Source organism: Vulpes lagopus, chromosome 19, assembly GCF_018345385.1.
Source record: "Vulpes lagopus strain Blue_001 chromosome 19, ASM1834538v1, whole genome shotgun sequence".
NCBI lineage: Eukaryota > Metazoa > Chordata > Mammalia > Carnivora > Canidae > Vulpes > Vulpes lagopus.
In genome coordinates, this window is record NC_054842.1 from 25252206 (window position 1) to 25269962 (window position 17757).

At 41.7% G+C, this 17757-nt stretch overlaps 1 protein-coding gene across 1 annotated transcript in view; it reads left to right on the plus strand.

Annotated features, from left to right (window-relative positions):
• Positions 1 to 6704: 6704 nt before the first annotated feature.
• SATB1 (SATB homeobox 1) overlaps positions 6705 to 17757 on the plus strand; it is a 101825-nt gene continuing 90772 nt past the window's right edge. The window contains exon 1 of the mRNA XM_041733780.1: positions 6705 to 6930. The gene's annotated coding sequence lies outside the window, so the exon portion shown is untranslated. The remainder of the gene's footprint in view (positions 6931 to 17757) is intronic.

The following is a 17757-nucleotide window of genomic DNA, read 5'->3' on the forward strand; positions in this document are numbered from 1 at the left end:
CAATTCACTTTCTATTCCTGTTTACATCCCAGGACTTCCTCTCTATTAGAATAATAATGGCAACAACATTAACAAAAGAAAACATAGTCTTTATTGACTACTGTGTTGAGGCACTGGCATTTGCTAACTCCAGGAGGTAAATACAATTATAATCCCCACCACACGGATGAGGAAGTTGAGGCAGAAAACTAAGAGACTTGATCAAGGTCATGCTAGTAAGTAGTTGAATCTGGATTAGAATCCAGGTGGTTGGACACCTAAGGCTGTTTTGCCTACATGTATATACATTTTGTCGAAATATATATATTCTTTTTTTCTCTGAAGTTCACTTAAAATATTATAATCTGCTCATGTTTCTTCTTTGTATTCAAAACTCATGGAACACATAAAATGGATGGGTTTTATTGTCCATAAATTATATCTTAAGAAAGTTGAATTAAAAATTTTCAATTTGTAAAGCCAAATTGCTAAGAATTTAAAGACTTGATTGTCCAATGAATTGAGTGGCTTTAAGAATATGGATGTGCCCCTGTATATATATATATATTTTGTGTGTGTGTATAATTATATATGTATTATATACACATAATGTATAAAATAATATATATAAAATATATTAATATATATTAATATTAATATATTAAAATATATAATATTGTAATATTATATTATATTATAATATTTATATATATAATATATATTATTATATTATTATTATATATATTATATATATTATATATATACAGATACATATACATTATATATATGTATTATATACATATTATATATAAAATACTATATAGTGTTTGGTCTTCACTAAAAATATGCATAAGCTATACAAAAGGGTCTAGTGTAGTTTTACAAAGCCTGGGAGTATGGACTTTTAGGGCCTAGTACAAGAATCATGTGTTGGGATCCCTGGGTGGCGCAGCGGTTTGGCGCCTGCCTTTGGCCCAGGGCGCGATCCTGGAGACCCGGGATCGAATCCCACATCAGGCTCCCGGTGCATGGAGCCTGCTTCTCCCTCTGCCTATGTCTCTGCCTCTCTCTCTCTCTCTCTGTGACTATCATAAATAAATAAATTAATTAATTAAAAAATTAAAAAAAAAAAAAAGAATCATGTGTTTAGCTGGTATTCCTTTACAAGGTAGGATCAGTATGCTTAGTCCTAGATAATATTCTGATGCTGTGCTGATCTTTATGTCCTACTCTAAATGATTTATGCGTTTTTAAAAACCAATAATATTTACCACAGAGAGAAAAATTACATATGATCAATATAAGATCATTGTGCTCTTGAAAAATTAACAGTCTAACAAAGGAAGCATATGGCATAAGGAGCCCTCAAAAAGTGTGCCCTCCTTCTAAAACTTTAACTTCTCCTTCATCCATTAGCTCTTGAAATATTTATCAGGTGCCCCCTATATACATGAAAAGTTGTATATTATAAAAAGGGCAGTGTTATTAAGGGCTTTGCATGATCCTCAAATGATATGATGGAGTATCAGCTATAGCCTCCAGGCTTTTCCTTTCCACCATGCCACCAGAGAGATCTATTATTTTTAAGATTTTTATTTTTAAGTACTCCCAGCATGGGGCTTGAACCCACAACTCTGAGATCAAAAGTCACATGCTTCACCAACTGAGCCAGCCAGATCCCCTCAAAGTGAACTTTCTAAAGAGTTCTGATAGTATTACCCCCATCCTTACAATTTTTAATGACTCCCTATCTCATATAGTAGGAGACATTTGATTGTTGTTCTTTAACCTGATTTTTATCTGTACAGGTTTTCACCCCACATGTGTCCTTTGAAATGTGGGTAAGTTCTCAACATTTAATATTTCAGTTTTTCATATAAAACCAAATTAGCAACTTCTCCTTAACAATTTGAAGACCAGGGGCACCCGGGTGGCTCAGTCCATTAAGCGATGGATTCTCGATTTTGGCTCAGGTCATGATCTTAGGGTCCTGGGATGGACATCCTAAGTGCCTTTATTCATACTGGTCTCACTGCTTGAAATCTCCTCTATCCTCCTTCTGCCAAGAAGAGTCTCACTTTTCCTCAGGACTTGGTTCAATTCTGCTATAGAACTTTCCTAAATCCAGCAGAGTTATTTACTTCTTCCCAAGTGTTCCCACAGCACTTTGTGCCTCTACTAGCATTGCAATGACTTTTCTTTCTGTGTGCCCAACTGGAAAACGTATTTCTTGAAAAAAAAAAAACTCTTAATTATCTCCATAAACACGGTCCTTAATAGAGTATCTGGCATCAATAAATGAGTTATTTATTGAATGAACAAAAAGATGCATAAGTGAACGAATGAATGAATGAATACTTCCAAGAGAGTTTTTTATTTGTGTTGTAAAATTAGATATTTAAAATAAGGGAAGTAACTACTCAAGACAAAATTTGATAATGATCATGACATACAATATTAGGAAATACATATAGAGTGGCTTAAAATTGATAGGGTGCCACAATTTTGGGGGAAGGGATATGGGGCTGTAGTACTTCATTCAAAGAGAAGTCACAGCATGCACGTCTCCCTATAATTTGATGGCCTCTCTGGCGCTTACCCTGAAGAATGGAACATTTAGGCCACGAAGGAGCAGGGTGGGATCACTTACCTAGAGAATATTGGTGCAAAGAGTCACTAAGAGTATGTTAGTCCTTAAAAGTTGTGCAGCAAAGCTCTCTACTTTGGGGCACGAGGTAGGCAGCACGATGTGGCCTCATTGTGATGATTCAATGAAGCCATGCAACTAGTCCTGGCCAATTAGGTTGAAGCCCAAATGATGTGTGTCACTTCTGGCCATAGGATTTAAATGCCAGCCTGACACCCTCTGGAGTAATCTTTATTCTCCCCATAGCAACGTAAAACATTCAAGATGGCAACTGTTCTATCAGTCTGGAATCCTGATTGAGGAGACATGGAACAGATCAACTGACTTGCAGCGGACTCACCACAACCTGGAAAACAATTTTTGTCATTGTAGATAATCAAACGCTGGAACTGTTTGTTATCCTGGCATAAGATAGCCTCTCCTAGCATAACAGATTTGCTCTGTTTGGCAGAACTAAGACTAGTGGTTGGAAGTTTTAGGGTTTATAGGATTTAGGAGTTTTAGGGTAGAAAGTTTGAGGGAAGTCTGCATCAATCTTGTTCAATTTTTTAAAATGTAATGAAGTATATAAAGATGGAATGAATTACTTAGGATTCTCTTTATTTATACACACGGTACGCAATCAAGCTTTATTTACCCTGTGGTAACTAGATAAAATGCCTTTATGTAGGTAAGTGGCGAGTTCCCCCTCACTCCCTATGCTTGCCTTGATACCCCCTGAAGGTTTGGACAAATTAAGTTCAAAAATACATTCCAACCAGACATCCATCAGGATGTCTATTTCCTCTGGTCTATAAGAGAAAAAAAGTATTTTCTCAAATATTCTTTTGATTCCATCCATTTACTGATCCATCAAGTTGTCTTTTCACATTTTGATGTCATCTTGCCACCAAACAAATTCCTTGAAGGCCAATACTGTTTTATCCCTCCTTGGCATCTTTCTCACACTATTTAGTAGGCAATATTTGTGGTTTATCCTCCTGGGAAAATAATCAGCTTTTGACACTAGTTATTATTATTGACCATTTGCTATGTCTCCGATTTGCTTGTCTTTCAACCATTTAAATCAGATTTGGACTTGTTAAAAAAAAAAAAATCTAGAAGCAGAAATATATTACCCTAATAACTTTCAGGCAAAATATCTTTTTCTTCTGGAAAAAAAAAAAAAAAAAAGGCTTACCCTAGTACTATTGAATTTGTGGCCAATTACAATATTTCATTAACATCTTAATTCAGTAAGTATTTAATGTATTCCTACTATGTGCCAGGGGGCAGGGTTTACAAAAGAGTTTATCAAGTTATGTTACTTAATGCACTGTACGCATCATTACATAATTCTGTATTATAATAGAGCCTGTGAGCTCTCTGTTCAAGACTATTTAGGGGAAAAAAAGCAGATTCAAAAGGTTGGGGCAAAATGTTCCCTTGGTTTAACGCAGGGGAGCATATCACACTTTCGATTCAGGGGACTTACTTGATAACTCTGGGGAATAAATGAGTGTGTAAGAGTGTGTAAGGGAGAAAAGAACTATCCGCCCCCCCTCTTTTTTTTTTTTGTATTTCAATTTCTGTTAAGCTTCATTTCAGCCTTTCAGAATTGGAGAATCAGCTGCCTGCTATAAGAAATTGCTAATAAGCAGTAATTAAAGACTGAGAATTTATTCTTTCCATTCCGAACCTGATGTCATTCCCAGATGGAGATATTGGTACTGGTTAGGCAATTCAGCATTTTGGTAAATTAAGGCAGGAGATTTTGTGTCTCTTGGGTCCTATGGATGCAGAAAGTGGTCCAGGAAGGAAAACTTGTATTTTGTTTTGCCCATGGCATTTATACCTTATTGCTTTGCTTTACAGAACCAGGAGTTGAGGTGGGCACTTCCACCTTAGAAACCAGGGGCTAGTTCTCTAAAATAACACTAATTCATAAACTTTTTATATTCTTATATCTTTGGAATTATGGTCTCTGCATAAAATGACAACTGAAAAAGATGGACATTCCAGGGAATCCAATACCACTGATAGGAAAGAACTGGCATATCAGAAAGCAGCATGAATACAAGCGCTATCCTCCTTTATTTAGAAAAACCACACAAAAATACAGCACAGTTGATGTGCTGTTACCAGGACTTGAAAGTAGAATCAACCACTGTGTAAAAGATAAAATAAGACTGCACGAATATGAGGATTTTCCCAGCGTGCTTTATTCATAGACATCTGACAGAAGAGGACCTAACAGAGCTTTTAGGAAAAACTGAATTCTCAGCCCACAGTCACTTTCCAGGAACTTCACTGCAAACAGTGCTCTGCGCTGGCGGGATGGAGATCTTAGCAATCTCCCTCCTGCTTCCATAGTTTCCTTCTCTCTAAATACAATTATGTATGGGGACTTAATGAGAGAGCAAGCCTTGTGTGAAAGGAACTCAAGAAAGTGCAGCTTCTAAAAATACACCGAGGAGGCTCTACAGTCCTTATTGTTACAAACTGACGTTTTGCAGTTCAAGCTAGGAACCTAACAACTACACACACACCGAAGGGGGGGGGGGGAGTAGACTATGTTTCCTTTCTGTAATCCCCTTAACTTCGAGTAAACAGTAGTAATTTTCTGTTGTCATACTCAATGCAAATTTCCCAAAGACGACAGAACACAAAACAAAAGACCTGTTAGCTTCCCAGGAGCTGGGTGGGGGCGGGTGGGGGTGGAGGACGGCTGGATGAGAGGGGCGAAGTTGATGGAGCTCTCCTTGTGTCCTCAGCCTGGGGTCCTGGACCTCCAAGTCACTCCGCCGTGGCAGAGGTTTCTGAAGTTTCATTCACCTTCTGGAAAGGCTCCCTTGCCCCTCTTCTCCGCGAGCCCCCCTGTCACTACAGGCTCATCACTTGCCTCCTCCTCTGCTTCCAGCTTCTTGGAGAAACTGGACCTCAGTTTAGGGGTCCTTTCCCTGCGGATTTTAAAGAAGCGGCCGACAGAAGGATACCGCTTGAACAGCCGGGCAGGGGCAGGGGCGCGGGGCTGGGGTCTGCAGAGCAACCCCGCCTTCTCCTTCCACCACGTGCTCCTCAGTCGGGGTGCAGCACTCCTGGATGGGGTGCAGCGAGGGGCGGGGGCAGGGTGCGGGGAGATGGACCGTGCAGCCTGAGAGGGGAGGAGGCCCCCTAAGGAGAGGTCGTCTCCACCGAACAGGAACCAGAGAAAAAAAACTGGCCCGCATGCCCCTAGTGGGGAGCGCTACACCCCACGCGGGCTGGGTTTGGGGGTGGGGGTGCGTAGGGCCCGCTCACCTGACTTCCTCCTCCCCGGGCACACGCACTGCAATCGCCCGCTTCTCCACCCCCCCCCCCCCCCCAAAAAGCTGAGCCAAACAACGAACAACAGGAGGAAGCCGCAGGCGGCAAGAGGAGGGTGCGCGTGGCGGGGCCCGGGAGAGGTGAGGGGGCAGGGTCGGCGGCGTCGAGAACCGCGCCGCGCGCCCCTCCGCGCACCCGGGCGCCCACACTTACCCTAGCGGCGGAGGGTCCGGTCCTCGGCGCCAATCCCGGCGCGCGCCTCGCCCGCCCGCGCCCCTCCGGCCCGCCGCCCCCCACAGCCCGGCCGGCGCGGGGAGGGAGCCCGGGAGCCCGGCGCGGCGGCGGCGGCGGCGGCGGCGGCGGCTCGGGCTCGGCTCGGCTCGGGCTCCGGCGCTCCGTGCAGCCGGCGGCCGCCGAGGCTCCGCCGCCAGGGGGAGAAGCCGGGGCGGCGCTGGGGAGGCGGGCCGGGCCCTCGCCGCCCCGCCGGCCAGTCCGCTCGCACCAGCTCGGCAGCGGCGGCGGCGCGGGGTCCGCCGAGCCCCCGGGCGCGGCGCGCGGGGCCGGGGCAGCCGCGGCTGGATGCGCGCCCCGGGGGGCTGCGGGCTCCCGCGGGGGGCGCCCCGGCCGCTCCCGCGCGCCTCCAGACTGCGGGCGCGGCGACCGCCGAGCGGAGAGCGGCTCCCGCCGGCCCCTTCCCCCTCCCGCCGCCGCCCCCTCCCCTCCCCTCCCCCTCCCCCCACATCCCTCCCTCCCCCTTCCTCCCTCGGCCCCGCGCGCCCGCTCGCTCGCTCGCTGCTCGCCTGCTCTCCCCTTTAAACGCCCACTTCGGATGGGGAGAGAAGACAACTTGAAGTCAAGTTGCAATTAACTTCCGCGGCAGCCGCAGCTCCGGCGGCGGCGGCCCAGGAGGCAGAAGCCGCCGCCTCGCACGTCCGACGCCGGCGCGCCCGCCCGGGGAGCGGCTCCGGGTCGCGGGCCCGCACTCGACAGCCACCGCCGCCCCCAGCGCCCATGCCTGAGTGAGTCCTGCGCCCTCGCCTCCCCCCGCCCCGTGTTCTGGCTCCCGAGCCTCTGTCTCTCCGCTGTCGGAATCGATCCAAACTTCTCCGTGGCCCCCAGCCCCGGCGCCCCGCTCCCGCCGACGTCTGGCGGCCGCGGTCCGCGAGCCCCTGCGCTTCCCCCGCGCGCGGCCGGTCCGCGCAGGGGCGGGCCGGGGGGGCGTGGGAGAGCCCCCGGGACGGGCTCGGGGAGGCCGCCCATGCCTCTCGGGGGTGGGCACCCTGCACACCTGCCCGGCAGACCCTGGCTGGGCAGACTCCCGCAGGTCCTCCGAGCGACCGCTCTTCGGAAGAGGAAAGCGGGAGCCGAGAGGAGCGAAGGGAGCCGGCGGGGAAGGGAAGGGAGAGGAAGGCTGTCCGCGCGCCCCGCAGCGGGGTCGGCGGAGAGGGGCCGGGCCGCGAGGGCTGGGGAGCGGGGACGGCGCCCGCCGGCTCCGAGGGAGCGCAGCATCCTTCCCCGGTCCACCTCCTTCCTCCTCCGCCCCCCGCCCGCGCGGCTGCCTGGGAGCGGCGGCGGACGGGGCCTAGGAAGTTGGTGGCAACTTCTCCATCCCGGGGACGCCCGGCGCCGGGCGCTCAAGTTGGAGCCGGGATTTGAGAGCCGCGGCGCTCCGCGTTTTGAGGCTCCGCTGCAGGTAGTGAGGTCGGCCCGAGCGACTGCAGGTCTGAAGTAGGGCTGGAAGGCAGGAAGAGGCGCTGCCCTCCGAGCAGGGCTGACGCATCGCAGGTGCGGCCTCAGGGCCCGCACCGGGTCTCCCTCCTGCGGTCCCGACCCGAGCGTGGCGGCCTTCCCCGGGCGCTTCCCTGCGGAGGCTCCCGGGGCGGCGGAGCGTGGGTTTGGGCAACCACCGTAAGGGGGACGAGGCAGGCAGGTGGCAGGTACGGGGAGCGGCACGCGCCTACCGGGGACATGCGCTCAGCGTGACTCTTGGGATGACCCCCCAGAAGGAGGAGAGGATCTCAGGGCTTTTGCCGGAGATCTTGGCCCCGACCTCCACTGGGGCGTTGCAAATCTCACGTACTAGTGTCAAGCACAGGATCGCCTCGTAAAAGTGCCCTGGTTGGCAACTCTGACCTCTGCGCCCTTCCTCGGCGAACTTTCTCCGCGGCATTCCAGATTTCCAGGCAATTGTTGTAAGACTTGGACTCTAACGTGGTTGTATCAGAGACAGGGAAAATTAAAAAAAAAAAAAAAAAAAAAAAAAAGACGTCCTATTCTCAGGAGAGAACCGTTCTACCCGGACTGGCTGGGGTTCCCTGCTTGCATCCTTGGAGGCCAGGAGACCTGACTTTTCCAAGAGGAACAGAGGAGGGGTAAGAAACAAGTGAAAGGCGACTGGTAGGTGTCAGGTTTTGTCCTCAGCAGTCCCTAAAATCAACTTACTGAGGGAGTAACGCGTGCGATTGAAACTTTATTGAAATTTACACCCTATCTAAAGTGGATTTTTCTGAGGTGTCAGGAATGTAAGATTTATTCTCTAGTAAAACGTAGCTGCAAAAGCAAACAACAACAACAACAACAACAACCGTACTTTAAGACCGGAAAAAGCCAGTGTTTGAGGTGTTTGCTCTAAAAACCTTTAATCGGCTGTGGGGTACTAATGCTATGATTTAGCAGGAGTCCTTTATTTCTATTGCATATTATTTTAGTGGAACAGTAGTACATTCATATACTGGCTGCTCCAGTCTGCTGGCAAACATTAGCATTCAAGCTTACATTTTTGACAAATGTGCAGACAGGAATAGCATGAATAGGCATCTTAAATATTAACAACCTAAGCATCTGTTGTGAAACAAATTTAATATATTTACTCTGTTTTTCTCACATTGTTAGAAAAGGTTATAATAAGTGCATAATTTCAACTTTAGTTAGCAGAAGTAACTGGCTGTATCTTTCACTACCTCCCCAAGTGTTTAACACAGTCACCAGACATAAGTACTTTAATTAACTTGGTTAGGCACATTGTTAAATACACTTTAGACCGCCTGTATACTATGTAAAATGTAACAGTAGCAAAATACGTATCCTATTTGTGCACATTTTAAGTGACTCTGCATTTTATAAATGTACCAGGCATGTTTATTTTTCATCTCCATTTGACACTTATTACTTCATAGTTTTTCTAATGGAAACAATATTTTAAATGTAGAGCTGTTCAGTCATATGTAATACATAATATGTAAACAGTAGCCATAAAATACAAAGCATTGTTAAATTTAAGTATGGATACGTGTAACAAGATTATACAAGAGAAACAATCACTGTTCAATTTTGTATTCCTTTCTGAATAATGAGTACAAATGATGGGTGAAATAAGAACAGATAAGGATTTCCCTCCTCAAGTACTAACTAGTGCCTTAAAAATCTGTGTGGGGTGGGGGTGGGGAGAGCAAGAGGGAGAGAAAGGGAAAAAAGGGGATAGAGAAAGAAGACCTAAAGAACTTTCAAAAGTCTGAATAGTTATTTCCAGAATCAATGCATTCCTCATTTTCCCACAAGCTGAAATATGTAATAAATAATAGTTCTTTGTATGTAAAAGTATTCACAAGGAATGCCTTTTGTTTAGTTGTTGTAATAAATTAATATATTCTTTGGTTGATAATCTACAAAAGTAGTTCTTTTGTCTCCCAGCATCTTAAACAAGAACAACAACAAAACGAGTGAGTATTGGTTTATTTCTGCAGAGAAGTCTGTTGCCAGCTATATGAACCTGTGACTGGATAAGCTATGGTATGCTGAGTGATGGTTAAGAAAGGCTACATTAAATTAGCAAAGACTGAAATATCTGAAGGAGATTTTCAATTATTTTTTCATGTGACAGGTTGTGGATTGCAAATTAGGCCTAAAAGGTCAGGTGACAGGCACCTGTTCCTCATTATTGTAAAAATCTTTTGGTTACAAACACTATTAAGCTAAACACAACATGGATATACAGCAGGGACTCTATAAAGCACTCTAGTGGTTTTTCATCTGCTCTGTAAATTTCCAAGAGGGCCATACATTGATATGCCCTTTACACAAACAAATCATTTCTTCCAAGACGTGTTGTCTTGAATGACTCTTACATTAGTACTTGGGATTGATGAAGTATATAAAATAAATGCATATGACTGAATCAATCTTCAGACCATGTCTAGGCAGGTTGTTATCGAATGCAAAAATATTATTTTTTAAGCCCTTCTTCTTCCTTTACAGCCCATTGTTTATTAGCAGAATTTGCCCATGTTTTAAATAGAAATCTCCCCAAGTTGCCTTCTGTCCTTTTTTAGATGAGTTCCCACTTTAAATAATGCCGTGAAAGATTTTGCTTAATACTTGTGTATAAGGAAAAAATTAGTTGCACTATATACCGTCATAGCTTTGTGGTAGATAGAAAATGGGAAGAAACCCACGTTTTACATGAATGCTGTGAGGAAGGGTATCATCATTTGATCTTCAAACTTGCCACCTTTTTCAGGAGAGTTCAGTAATATTTCTATTAGAATTAAAGAGTGTGATTTTATTTTTATGAATGGTTTACTTTTAGATATTTCAGACAGCAGAGTAAGCATACATACTGAACGGACCTAAGGAGCACAAGGTTGTGAAATATTAAAGGTGCCAGTTGTTTTTAATTGGCAAAGGAGGAAGATTTTTGAGCAAATTTGGTAACTCAGATTATTAAAGTCTATATTTAAATGTGTACTTTGCTTTAGTTTTGTATGGTTGATGCTTATTATATTTAGTATTCATTTTTAGCATTTGTGATCAGATTACAGGATAGTCATAACTCTTGCTTTTCAAATTGATTTGGTTTTCAAACTCCAAAACTCTGGGGTGAATTTAACAAATTGGTTTACCTTTTGACAGAACAGAGTTAAGTTAATTAATAGATCAGGCACGAAGAATCATCCACGGTAGGGTGTATTTTCTGGTAAAATGAAAGTTATGTTTCAGCATGATGAGCATCAGGCTTCAGTAATCTGTTCCTCGTGTGGAATGAACACTTCCTACTTCGAGCTAGCAGGCACCTACTGTTTATTTACGCTGCATTAAACTGACAGCTCAGCAATCAGAGGAAAAATATTACTTACCTTCCTGAAGTAAATACCAGTTTATAGGTTAGTGCACGTATTTATATTCCTGTCACCACTAAATAACGGCTCTGTCTCCATTTTAATATCTACCTGTACTGTAATCCAGGGCTTCAGACTCTTCCCGGTTGGGGGTAGGGGTCGAGCGGAGTTTTTCTTATCACTTACCAGTGGCAAAACTTTAAAGAAGAGTAATACCATCTTCTTATTTCTGTCGTGTGAGAACCAGTTGAAAGAAATGCTATGCACTTTTACTTTACATATCTCAACTGTAACATCAAAACCCCAAAAGAGTCTGCAGGCCACTTAAAATAGTCATCTTAGAGCAACCTCGGGACAAATATGTTCAAACACATTGAAATGTGTGTTTGCCAAATTAGCTTTCTGCAAAGTTCTAAATAGATTAAATTATCTGATTAGAGGATAACTTTGATAAAGTGTGGTACCTTCCAAGGCTTACATTGAATGTTTGTTGTTAATGGAGATCTGCTAACATGAGTACAAAGTGGGGCTCATCGATTGATTGATTGATTGATTGATTGATAGATACTGTTAGCTTTCCTCTGAAAATATTCTTGCCCCTTTTGTCCTCTTGTTAATCTGCCAATCTTAAGTGAGATTTCAGCTTTCTTATGATACAAATGCATGTTTTTTTTCTTCTTAAATTAAAAGTCCCTTCTTTTTTGAGCCTCCTGGAAACATCAAAATGCTGTGAAAGTTGAATTCCAAAACTTAGGTTTAACTGGGGGAAAAAAATGCTTATTTTCACTTACATTCTATAAGTAGCTCTTACACCATCATCTACACACAGTTGTCAGTTTCTAATCACATATTCCATTGACATCAAAGCAGAATGGGGTCTTAATACAGTATATAAATCAAATCTGTTACACAAGGTTCTTCTTCAGTACACCAAAGAGAAAGTGTCTACTATGGTAATTTATATATCGTTCCTAAGTGCAATTCTCAATGGTAAGTCTATTTAAACTTGATGTCTTCATAGAGTGTGATCAACACATTAACACACATTATTTAGTACTTTTGAACTTATGCCAATGGTACCTTTTGCTGTTTATTTTTTTAAAGTCTTTTTTAAGATCAGATATTTCATTCGAGAGTAAATAGATACAGATTGTGTGTATATATATTCAGGGTGAGATTTAGTAGCAGAGCATTTCTCCAGCATATTGGCCTATTTTTATTCTTTCAAGTTATTCTGTATCACTTCCACAGTTGTTGCTGTCTGAAGGTTCATAATAGAAATTCTCATCACCTCTTTCAATGGACTTTCAAGGATGTAATTCAGTTTGTGTGATGATCTAGTTTAGTTATGAGAGATGAAAATTAGTTAACTGGTACCTCAGCACTTAGGTCCCTAGATTCTGCTGAAATTTATTCAGTCCAGTTATTTGACATTTAGTAGTGAAGTATCTTGTAATCAAAAATTAAGAGTTGGTTCAGTTTCCAGTGGAGGAAAGATCTTGCTGGATAAAACATTTAACTGTCCAATATTTTATTACACTCATCACTCATTTTAGAGCCCGTTTATTGTTGCACAAAATTTTGAGTACCTCGGGGTGCAGGTCCCCCAAATGAAACTGAAATGCTTGCAGAAGAAGCAGATGTCAGGCTGCACCTGGTCGTGCCTTTACTAGAATGTCTGTGGACCTGCCCTAGCCCCCCCGCCCCTTCTGTGTACCCCTTCCCCCCAGGTGTGCAGGAAATGGAGGGCGTTGTACCGGGTGAAGTGGGTGGACTCTACCCAGAGCTATGACCTGATTTGTGACGCACCCTCAGAACTGCAGTAATGGTCCAGCTGCTTCACAGGCAACTGGTAACACCTCATTTGGGGATGCTTCTGCCTTGCTAGCAGTGCCAGAGAGAACTTCGTCATTGTCACCTCATCAAAGACTACTTTTTGAGAGCTCTCCTATAGGGCTAGATTTGGAGAGCAGCCTCTGATATTTGGAGGGTAAGTGCCAAAAAAGTTCCTATCAGTTTCATATGGAGCAGCAGGGCTACAGCCACAGGGAGGAGAGACAGGCATTTAGTGTTCGGGGGGAAGACCTCTGTGTTGGGATGTTGCTTTTTCTCAGCTGGAGATGATTTGGGACCAAATACTAACAAGAATTCTTCAGTGGGCATTCTTCTTTGGGTGGTGAAATATGGTAGGCAGCTCCCAGGAGAAATTATTAGACCCTCTTTCCTTGAGATATTTAAAGATAAGGTAGTAATCTGTTTGAGAGGGAATTCTTTAGATGCTGTTTTCCAGGAAGCCAGGCATACAGTAGAGTTGATTGCTGGAGGTTCCTTTCTAGTCTTGCTCAATGGTTTCAGATATGCCGTTAAGAGCATGTGAATGACAATTTGGCCTTTTAATGTTTATAATGTTAAGGACTTTAAGGTAAAAGAGATTTTGTGTTATAAATATTTTATTGTGATAATTATTATAAGTAAAATAGAACCCAGTCTATGCAGATATCTTTTGAAATGGAAATAGTCTTGAATATAGCGTATCCATAATTAGCTGTTTGATGTTGAATGCAGTTGAGTTTTCCTGTTCCAGTGAACCAGACGATGGAAATCACTGGGGATTAACAAGAGGGCTATGTGATTCTTGATAGAGCAGACCTTTCCCCATTCACTGATACACTTTACCAGTGAATGAAGAACTAAATTAAACTGCTTATAGTTCTAAATTTTAAAAGAATACATAGAATTGATCATATAATCGAGGTGTTTTTCTGTTGTATTTTCACCACCTGAAATGATACCTGGACATCCTGTTTAATGTTAGACAGATTTCTCCAGACTGCGGAAGGAAAGAACAATATTTTAATAACTATTCTTTTTAAAAAAAAAAAAATCTTAGAGGTGAGGTTTCTTTTGGGTGGTTTAAGAGGACTCAAAAACAATTTAGAACATTATCTTAAAAGTTAAAAAAAATGACAGCCTTACTTTGTATGGAGTCATTGTATTTTAATAATACTGTATGCTTATTAGTGTTATTAGAGCAGTAGACAGTTAATTACAACCTTTTTCGGAGACATGTTAACTGTATATTAACAGTCATGTTAAAAAAGAATGATGTATACTCTTACATACAAGCTGCTGCTTGCTAGACTCTTTTAAAAATATTCTTTTAGAACGTATAGAGTCAGATTTTTGGTCCAGAATCCTCAAAATGTTTTCTACAGCAATAGAATTTTAAAACTTTTCATGGGATATACAATTTTCTCCTTGCTTTTTTTTTTTTTTTTCCTTTTCTCCTTAATTTGTAATTATTATTGACTTGGTCACTTTTGCCAGTGACATTAGAAATCATTGCCCCTCAGCAGTTTTAGCTTCCCCACATTGTATTTTGAGATGCCTACATTTTCTTATATTCTGATGACTTTGGCCAACATAAGCCATTAAAACCGTATTGAGCTGATTTAGCACCTCTTTACACTACTTTTTGTAGAATGATTTTAGTCGCTGGTTTGTGTTTTTTCTTTAGCCAAGTTATATTTTCTTAAAATTCTCTGTAACCTAATATTTAAGATACATTTGCGCAATTGATCACAGAGGTAGTTCTAAGTCTGTTTCCTTTTCCAAACCTCAGCCCTGGTTTTTGCTTTGGCTTCTGGCATGGCGGAAGAACAAAGGTGACTGGAACTAGAGTTTAAAGCTGGACTTAGCCTTACTCAGACCAATGCTACTAAATTGGTTAACTATTTGAATTTCCCTGGTTAATTTGGATGTGCAGACCTTGTAACATATTAATATATAACACCTTAAAGTACACTAATATTTCCACTTTATAAATTTGTAGCTGCTGCTGTTTATTTCTACAAGGTATTAAAAGACCACAGAAAAGAAATTCAGTGTAAGATACATGTCTGTGTTCTGTAAAACAGGAGAAAGTTCAGTTAGCATCCTTCGCGCCTTGCATTTTGAGTACTCATGAAAGATTTGCTAAACTAATGATAAAATAGTGACTTGCTTGTGCTGATAATGATTTAATGGGAAAAGAGACTTTTTTCTCTAATTTTCTGTTTTTGCTGGGGTTATCTGAACACTTAATCTATACATGTCCCAGTTTTCTGGATAATTGAATGTTTTTCTTCTTTAACTATGTGCTCTGTCATTTTTTGACAATATTTATCCTCATTGACCTTCAGGATTAGGTGAAGAATTTCAGTTTAGGTTCATGGTCCTTGGGTGGTTGGTGTAGTAACAAACTGTACTAGAGTCAACAGAAAGCCCTCCCCTAAGGATCTTGCAGTTAGGTAGGTCACCCATATAATGGTCTTCCTGATATCACAGGACCAACAATACTACAGACTACTGGCCCATGGCTGATTGACCTCTACCTGTTCTTTACTAAAATGAGGAATTTTTTTTTTTCTGGATCCCGCTGAATAAATATCTGTCATGATTATTGCTTAAAAAGAAAATTTTCATTGTAGCTATATACATTGCTTAAAAAATATATTAAGATTTAGGGTATTTATATTAACAAAGGTTTCACTCCATTCCTTACAAATGATGCTAGATTTGCAATAGGAATGCATCTAAAGCATTCTGAAAAGTTCGATGAAAGTTATCTAAAAAACACTCTTGCTTTTTAAATTTATTTTCTTTTTGAGACCTGTACGGAGCTATTTGCAAGATAGTCTTATTTAGTTCCACAAAAGGAAGGATTCCTCAAGCGGTGCACTGCTGTGTGACCTATTACATTATCATGCACATTCTGTCTCTTTAAAAACAGTCTCCTCTATTTGCCCTATTAATTGTTGATATGTTGCCATCCACGAGACAAAAATTAGAGCTGTAATTAAATAATCATGTGATGCTCCTTAGTGCCAGTGAGAGCAAACTCATTTTTCCAGGCCCTGATGGTCACTGATTATTGTATTACTACTGGCTTGCTTTATTTTTTTTAATGATTCTCTATCTGTAGATTACCTAACTACTGTCCTTCTTTTCAAAATTAAAGAAAGTAGGGAACATTCAGCCAGTTAATTGGCTACAGGTCCTCAGGGATGTAAAGTAGACATACCTTTTTTTGCGTTTGGTCACCTGGTAGTTTCTTTGGGGAGGCTACATCAGTGGTGTGGTTGCCTGCCATTTAATTTACACTGGTGTTTTGGCTGGGATGGAGGCATATGGGGAATGCCAGGAGAATTACAAAAGGAGCCGGGTATTAAAATTCAGAAATGATTAAAATTGAAATAAAAGGATGCTGCTTCTTTGCCAGTACTCTGGCAGTCATAATGACACATAGAGATTAGTTTCCACCTTCATCTTTTCCTTCTTTCTCATTTCCTCTTGTTTATTGTTGACACATTTTCCTTATGTCTGTCTCCCGTCTCTGTATCTTTTTGCACCATTATGCATTCCTACTTCTCCCTCTTTTCTTAAGCATGGAGAAGCCTACTTAACCTTATTATAACAATAACAGAATAGGCTATTAATATTTAATATGCACATGATTAAAATTTCTCTCCCTTAAACATAGGTCAGCTGTATTATTATTAACCGGCATGTAATTTTTCATTTAAAATATTCTTATTCTGCCCTTGCTGTTTCTAAAATGTAGTCTACTTTAGTAGTGATTTAATACCTAATGTTTAGAAAACTGTAGTCGGCTAGTGAGAAAAGAATTTACCAGTCATGGATAATCAATTATGCATGAATTCAAATGTAACAGATGGAATCTGGTGAGTTAAAGTTTCTCTTTGCCTTAGTGGGTTTTTTTTTTTTTCTTATTTGTTTGTTTGACACCTGTCTCTTATATAGAGATAAACATCTAATGGGGCATGTGAGAAATTTCCTTATATCTTTATGTTCTCCTTAAAGTGAACTTGATTTTTTAAATTGCATTTGAGGGCAGAGAATTTATGTGGTCTTAAAGATGATCAGATTCTTTTCCATCACTTTATAGATGCAGAACTTGATTCTGCTTGACTTATAAAGGGTCACTCAGCAGGCTCTTAAAAGGAAGAAGCAAGACCCAAATCTTTGTTCCTTACCTTTTTTCCACTACTCTTCCCATATCATTTTTTCCTCTTTTGTAGGAGTTAATGATAAAGGTGTCACACTAACTCTGGGTTTTAAAGAATTTCTGATGAAAACTGTGGTAGACTAGAGTTAAATTGTGTGGTATTCTTTTCTATGGTGAACAAATGTTATCTGTGAACATGTATAATGTTATGCTACATGTATATTAGATATACATTCATTCATACTTGGATGTTGGCCAAACAATTGGATTCCCCAAATCTATTGAGAATGCCCCAAGATTTGGTTTATATCCTGAACTGCGGCATATGCCAGCCACAAAGATGCCTTTGCTTGCAGTACTGTAAATTCTTAGTGACGAAACCCCTGTGTGCAAAGTGAACTAAAAAGTTGTTTTTGAGAGACTTGTTACTTCTTTGGAGAGATAAGTTTAGTTTTCATTAAATATAATGTGAATCTGTGGGTTTTTTTCAGTTGTAGAAATAATAGAATGGTGAGTATTGTCCATCTTTAAAGCAATACAATTTCTAAACAGTTACAAGCTGGTCCCCATCAAAATTTTTCATAAATATGCTGTTTGTTTCTCTCCCAAGTGTATTTATATATATAAAAAACAATACAAATGAAAATAGTCTTTACAGAATAAATAAAAATAAATGATTAAAAAATAGCCTCAAGGCTCACTAGTTCTGTTTTTAAAGTTATACT